This window comes from Equus przewalskii, chromosome 18 (assembly GCF_037783145.1).
Source record: "Equus przewalskii isolate Varuska chromosome 18, EquPr2, whole genome shotgun sequence".
NCBI lineage: Eukaryota > Metazoa > Chordata > Mammalia > Perissodactyla > Equidae > Equus > Equus przewalskii.
Window position 1 is genome coordinate 12,769,981 of NC_091848.1, and position 7,352 is coordinate 12,777,332.

A 7,352-nucleotide genomic window follows, 5' to 3' on the forward strand; every position below is an offset into this window, starting at 1 on the left:
AACACCTTGATTTTAGACTTCCAGCCTCCAGAATTGCGCAATAATAAATTTCCATAGTTTAAGGCACTTGATTTGTGGTAATTTGTTATGGCGGCCCTAGGAAACTAATACAGATTTTGATGCCTGGAAGTGGGCACTGCTGTAACAAATACCTAAAAATGTAGACGTGGCTTTGGAATTTGGTGATGAGTAGAGGTGGGAAGAGTTTTGAAGTACATAATAGAAAAAGCCTAGACTGCCCTGAAGAGACTCTTGGTAGAAACATGGATGTTGAAGGAGATTGTGATGAGGACTCAGAAAGAAATGAGGAGAGCTGCAGAGAAAGCTTCCATTGTCTCAGAGAATACATATAACACCAAGAACGGAATGTTGCCAGAAATATGAACATGAAAGGTAGTTTTTGTGAGGTTGTCTTAGTCAGCTTGGGCTGCTAACAAAATACTATAGACTGGGTGACTTAAACAACAGACCTTTATTTCTCATAGTTCTGGAGGCTGGGAAGTCCAAGATCAAGGTGTCAGGAGATTTGGTTCCTGGTGAGAGCCTTCTTCCTGGCTTACAGATGGCCACCTTCTCTCTGTGTCCTCACAAGGTGGAGAGAGAGCTCTAGTCTCCCTTCCTCTCCTTATAAGGACACCAACCCCATCACGAGGGCCTCACCCTCATGACCTCATCTAAACCTAATTGCTTCCCAAGGCCCCACTTCCATATACTATCACGCTGGGGATTAGGGCTTCAAAATATGAATTTTGAGGGGGACACAAACATGCAGTCCATAACAGAGGTCACAGACAGAAATGAGGAACGTGCTATTGGAAACTGGAGGAAAGGTGATCTTTGTTATAATGTGGCAAAGGATTTGGCTGAATTGTGCTCTGTTGGATGGAAAGTAGAACTTGTAAGCATTGAAGTTGGAACATTTAGCTGAGATTTCCAAGATGCGGGCTGGTTTCTCCTTGCTGCTGATAGCACAATGCAAGAGGAGAGAAATAACTTGAAGAAGAGACTGCTAAGCAAAAAGAAACCAGCATTTGATGATTTGGAAGATTCTCAGCCTATCCAGATAGCCTGCTCTGAAAACAGAGCCAAGGGCATGGGTGGACAGCCCCTTGCTAAAGAGATTAGGCATGTGACTCACGGATCCAATCAAGCATCTCAGCAGAAGCTAGGGATAAAGGTGCAGCTCTCCAGGAAAGATCTGTGGAGGAGCCTCTTGTCTGATGGCTTAGAGGCTCATGAATTGCATGAGAGGCCAAGTTTTTTGAGAATTTTTGTATCAACAGAAACACTGCCAACCTGGACTGAACGGGACAGAGAAGGGATGAAATGAAGGAAGAATGACTTTGAGGGCAGAGCCATGGATGCTGAGGCTGGCAGGACTGCCACAGCCTCCACGGGCCTAGAGGGCACAAGTCTAGGCAGCATGGCAATCTCCTCCTCAGCTCCAGAGGGTGGCTGCCACCCAGGGCCAAAACTCATACAGGAGGCCATGCTGTGCTAAGCATGGCAGACTAGTCCCAGGCAGCGGGAAATTTAGGTGGAAAGTTTCCCTTCAGACTGTGGGCGTGACAAATATCTGGTATAGAAGCTTTACATATTTTAAGTAATTTAATCATCACAGAAGCCTTGGGCATCAGTTTTATTCTGCTCATTTTACCAGCTTGAAGACTAAACAATCTTCTGGAGGTTTCATGTCTGACAAGTGGAAGAATCAGAGTTTAACCCCGGGTCTCGTTTCAAGATCTTTTCACTTCACAGGAAGGGGTACTGAACACGGGACTTCGTAAAGACAACAGGGAGGTTAAGTAAAACTAACTAAACTCATTCAGTGGAATGAAAACTAAATATACTTTACCATTCAGATTACTTAAGAATGAGTGTGTGTGAATGTGTACATAAAATGAATAATAAACAGCACAGGCCTAGTAATGAGTTCCAACTCTTCAATCCGTCTTAACTAGGAATTGCTGAAACCTTTAGCCGAGGATGGCCAAGGGAAAAGTCTCTTTTTCATTTACTGTCAATCTATAGATTCTTTCTCTTTCTGCCGGCTTCCACCACCCTCACCATCTGCATTTGAAATGGCTGCTTCCTTATAGCAGGGACTTTGATACTGGTTTAGAGAATTCATGAATCTCTTGGCAGCAATGATTTTTAAAGTTCATTGTTTAAGTGTTCATTACATTAAGAAGATTTATGCTTCTCTAATACATTCCACTAAATGCCAGCTGAAGTTGTTTATTATCTGGAAGATGTCTTGTCTCTATTTAAATTACCCAGCGTCTCCCTGCCGTGTCTTTTTGAGATTTTTACTCTCGTTTGTTCTGTGCTGCTGTACGTGGTGATAGGGAGAGCTTTATAAACTGGTGCCTTTTGAGCTGAGAGACAAATCCTAGGCTGATTCTCCCTTTAAAATGTCTCCCCAGCATAATAGTGCCTGGGTTTTACGATACCTCCTGATTCACTCCATTGAATATCCCTCTTGTGTGCAGAAAAGCAGCATTTTGCAGTTTATGCATTTCCTGGCCATTATTATATAGGTTTCATTAAGACATAAATGCCGAAATAAAATTCCAAGAACTAGCTATAACCATTTCAAGGTCCAACCTCAAATAATCACAGAAAGTTAGTCTCTGCTGTTATTGTAGTTTTGCTTTTGTTGTTTTTGTTTTTTTCTGTTTTATTAATAGAGGTTAACATGGTTCTCTTTTGGTTTTATGTCTTTCAATGCTGGGTTACTGGGTTACTTGTAGGATTTTTTTTTTTAAATCTGAAGAAAACTCAATTTTTATTCTTCTGTGGAACACATGGATATACAGATAAATATTCCTTAAGCAGCTTGCAACCCTGAAGCTTGGGTATATAACGTATAAAACAATAGCAAATGAAATCTGAGCTCCAGGAATGACAACTGGACTTCAAAAGCATAAGTGAATACTTACGCAATTGCACACATGCCAGTAGTGTTCTGTGCCTCATCTAGTCTCTTAATCCAACTGTCTCAACTGCCTTGCAGTCTGCACATTGGACAGCCTGACTCCATATATTTCACCGTGTACAATGCCTTCCTTTCTAAATGAAATTTAACAAATCAACATGAGATTTGCATATAGGGATTTTTGTCTGGTGAGTTCATTGCTGAAGGCAAGCCTAGTTTTTGACTGCAGCATCTGCCCACATAAAAACTTTGACCCCCAAAGGGGATTGGATGCCGTCTGACTGTAGTAGCCTTGGGGTCCTTGCGGGTTCCCCGGGATCCACCAGAGGTGAGGCTTTTCTTCTAATTTGAGGACTACATCAAGAGCCCGGCTGATTAGAGGAGGTGGAAGGTCACGGCTGCTGCATTAAGGAACTGGTGAATCTGATGGCCTCAGTGTTCGGGATGCACAACGTATCCCCCGTGAAGATGGGGTAACAGTGGTGTCTATAGGTTGACTGTGGAGCCTGGGGCAGGGGCAGATAGGCCTGGGGATCAGGAGACCATTGTGCTTCTTATTCATCCACCTAATGGATGGCCAAGGAGCCTTCAGTAAATGGTGGAAACCTTTTTCTGAATATTCAACTTTCTCAAACTTTTATGAACTATGGTAAGAGTAAATGCTTATGAGAAACTAAAGACAAGTTCATTTTATTGTTAACATATTGTCATCTTCCCTCTGAGGATAACATAAAAGTGTAAATAAAACAGCAGACAAACACCTATAAGATGACTCGAGCTAAAGAGTCACATTTGCCTTAAAACAGTCGTCAGGCCTGAGAAGCAAACCTTACCTGCACAGTCTAACTTTGGCACACTCATACACAACGATCCTGAGTCCTTCTTCGATTCGCCATCTGTTTTTCTGAGGAATATTCTTCATTAATGTTTATTTTGTGCCATGATTATTACAAAGGGTAACCAGTGCAGGTTTATCCTCCTTTTAGGCAGTGACCCTGTCCTGGTCCTACTGTCTGTCTGCTGACTTCGCTTATCAGAGCTCCTGCGTGGCCAGCGGAAGCTGGATACGTTTTCATTCAGTGCATAGATCCTGCAGGAGAACCCTTTGAATTCTCCCAGGACTTGTTCGTCATACTCCACTGCCACGGCACTTTCCACTGGGACGCGGTTAATGCTTCTACGGGGTCTCCTGAGGTGGAACCTGTGGCTTCCATCCCAAGGATCTCTTCTGCATGCTCCACAACACAGCAGAGCTCAGCTTCTCAGACTGGGTAAAAGTCACCTAGAAGCTGGACACTGGAGGAGCCAGCGTGCTCGCTGGGTGGGAGAGTGCCATTTACAGTGGCTAGATGCCCAGAGAGGGCTTTTCCTTGCTTTTGCCTAGTGTTCACACTCACATGGCCTCCATTTAAGCTGTCACCCAAGTCTACTCCTTTTTCCTTCTTTTCTTCGGAGAAGTCCAAGGAAGTATCTAAGGAGGACAGAGATGTTGTCTTTCGGATTGTCCCATGGAGGGTATGGTGGTCACAGGCTGGGCTAATGCTGACTTGTAACTGGGAGCAGAGGATTTGTACTGGAGTCTCTCATTCTCTGATCTGGCCTGTTTTTGATGTCTTTTGTCTGTTGAAGGGATCCCCCCAGAGAAGCTTACATCTACACCCCTAAATGTGGAGCTTTGTCTCTTTGGAACAGGGATTGCACTGGAGGCGCATGTGATGTCTTCCGTAACATTTTTCAGTTTAGGAAGGGTTTGCCTCAAGTCTGGAGTCCCCAGTCTGTGTTGATATCTTAGCTGTGCTATATTTTTTCCAGAAGATAGACACCGTAATCAAATTGCAACCTCTCCCCACATTTTGAGTATAATGGAAACTTTCTCTCCTTTTCAATCAGCTTGTCATTGATATTAACTTTGATTGTTGATCCTAGATCTGTCATGAATTATACGATATCTGAGGGCCACCTGAAGGAAAAAGGAAATCATGGAGACCAAATGTGCAGTGTAACCAAGGGCAACAGCAACACTTCCGGTCGTCTTTTACTTGGAAGTCCTCAAAAGTGGGCAACTTGAAACCATATGTAAAGTAACCCTTATGCTCATTCAAGTCAAAAGGGTACATGTAGGAAAGCTCAGATAGTAATTGCCTGCAACAAATTGTCAACTGAGCATTAATCTTCGGAAAGAGTTCTCTTTTCATAGTACACTCCTTCCTCAACTCATTTAGGGATTCCTTCTGGAGTTGAAGCTTGAGGTGCTCTGTTGAAAATGTACTTCCTTTGTCCTGTAATGCAATTTCTTGGTTATGCAGTAATGTCACCTCCTGTCCCAAAGCTTTCTTCCGTCTTTCCAGTTCATTTCGAAGCACCAAAATTTTTAATTGCAGGCGCTCACTTTCTTTTTTCAGCTCATTGCCTGTAGATGTGAGTCTTGGTTTTTCTTCAGTTTCCTTTCCAATCTTCTAAACAGTTACCTGAGTCTGTTTAATTGCACATTGGGCTCTGTGAAGCATTGAGTCAACATCTGCCTTCCTTTGGCCTTCACTGGACTCACATGATGCCACCTCCAATATCCACAAGCTATGGCTGTGAGGTCAGTTATTTTAAGCCTCAGTTTCCCCATCACAGTAAAGAGAAGACATCATAAGAATTGCTAACACAGTTCTGATCCACCTGAATAAGAATATTCTTCTGAGCATTCAAACAACCCCTATGTTCAAATGGAGCACCATAATAGCCCCCAAATTATTTCATTTGGTTGCATGTGTGAATCTGCTGACTCAAGTATTTCAGCCCATCCAAACAGACTTTCCTTCAGTCAAGAGCTGATAGATGTCCTCCTTCCCACCCCATATCTTCACCAGGAAACAACATGTATCAAGATGATCTGGCATTATTCCAAAATCAAGACTCGGCCATGTTGGATTCAGGGAATTCTTAATTGCTTCACTTCTATAAAATTCTTTATATATCTTTTCAGTATTACACAAATGAAGTGTGAAGTAGGTGTCAAGGAGTTGATGGCCATTTCTATTAATATATTCTTAGCAGCAATGTTCTGAAGATGTCTAAGACACCGCTGCTGAGACAGCAGCTCCACATGCAGGGCCCACGTGGCAGCACGGAGGACACCGGGGGGACCGGGCCCCCAACCAACACTGTGGCACTTATCTTGACCCAGGGGCCATCAAGCTGCCACCACCTAGCCACAACCCACGCAACCTCTGCAGCTCAGAAACCTGCCACTGAGAGGCTGGACTGCTCTACCCCATCTCCCAGTGTTGTGTTTTTTAAATCAGTCCAAGCGTAGCATGAATTAGCAGCTACGGTTTTTGCCCAAAAGTCCACAGAGAAGTCTGCTGAAGGCCCTCTTGATTTCATGGTGGAGATCTGACAATTTCCTGTGCAGAGCTCCGTGAGATCTGCTGTGTTTACTTGTGTATCCCCGGTGACCAGAGAAGCACTTGGCACATAAAGTGCTAAGTGAAGAGAAGAGAAATTAAAACAAATGACAAATTCTAAAAATATCACAGGCATAGGCTACAATCTCAGGAGTTTTAATAAATTCGATTTCATGTAATTGTCATCAAAAGAAGGAAAAAATATAGGGTGCATTTATCATGGTAGCTGCTGTATTATCAAAAGTCTTCTTGATAGGAGAAAACTTCTGGTGTGACCAAGTGTTAATGTTAATGAGAATGGATTCCTTCACGTATAATTTTACACATCTGATGCTTGGAAGAATTTCCAAAGAGTAGCTTCTGGCTCCATACATTTCAAACCATGTTTTTTCTCTACTCTCCACCCCCACGTCCTGGGTGCCAATTAGACACGTTTGTTCACAGTATGATCTCTGACACCGGGTCTTCATGTCAAGATGTCAGGGAATTTGGGCCAAAGTCCTATAGGAGTGTTTCTGGAACCGTTTCTACACCAGAACGGCTAGAAATATCTAAGTCATACAGGGAAGGCATTGCAAAGCATGTAAATATATCCCAAAAAGGCCAAACCAAATGTAAACTCAACTCACCTGCCTCTAGACAAACACCTATGGCCACTCAACATCGCTGGACACAAGAGCAGTGTGATGGAGGGGAAGTCAGAGTGAAAAGAGATACAATCAAAATATTGACTTTGGCAAATTGTACAATTTAGCTGCATTGGCTTCACGGTAAATACACCTCTGATTTGTTCAGAGGTGCGCATGTCACCCATAACTTGGGGAGAGGGCAGTGCTCGTGGGCATCCCCGTCTTTCCTTGGATCAGGACATGGAAGGTGGGAAAGAGAAGGAATTTCTCCTCCCACTGAGGTGGTGAGGTTGCAACTATTTGAGGAGGAAGCAACGTAAGGGAGAACAAGGCCACGAAGTGGGAAACAGCTGAGAAGGGAGAGAGACAGAGAGAAATTACACCCCCACT

The 7,352-nt window shown here is 43.4% G+C and overlaps 1 pseudogene; it reads right to left on the minus strand.

Moving 5' to 3' along the window:
* Positions 1-3,859: 3,859 nt before the first annotated feature.
* Positions 3,860-6,997, minus strand: LOC103553751 (UV radiation resistance-associated gene protein-like; annotated as a pseudogene).
* Between the last annotated feature and the right edge of the window lie 355 nt (positions 6,998-7,352).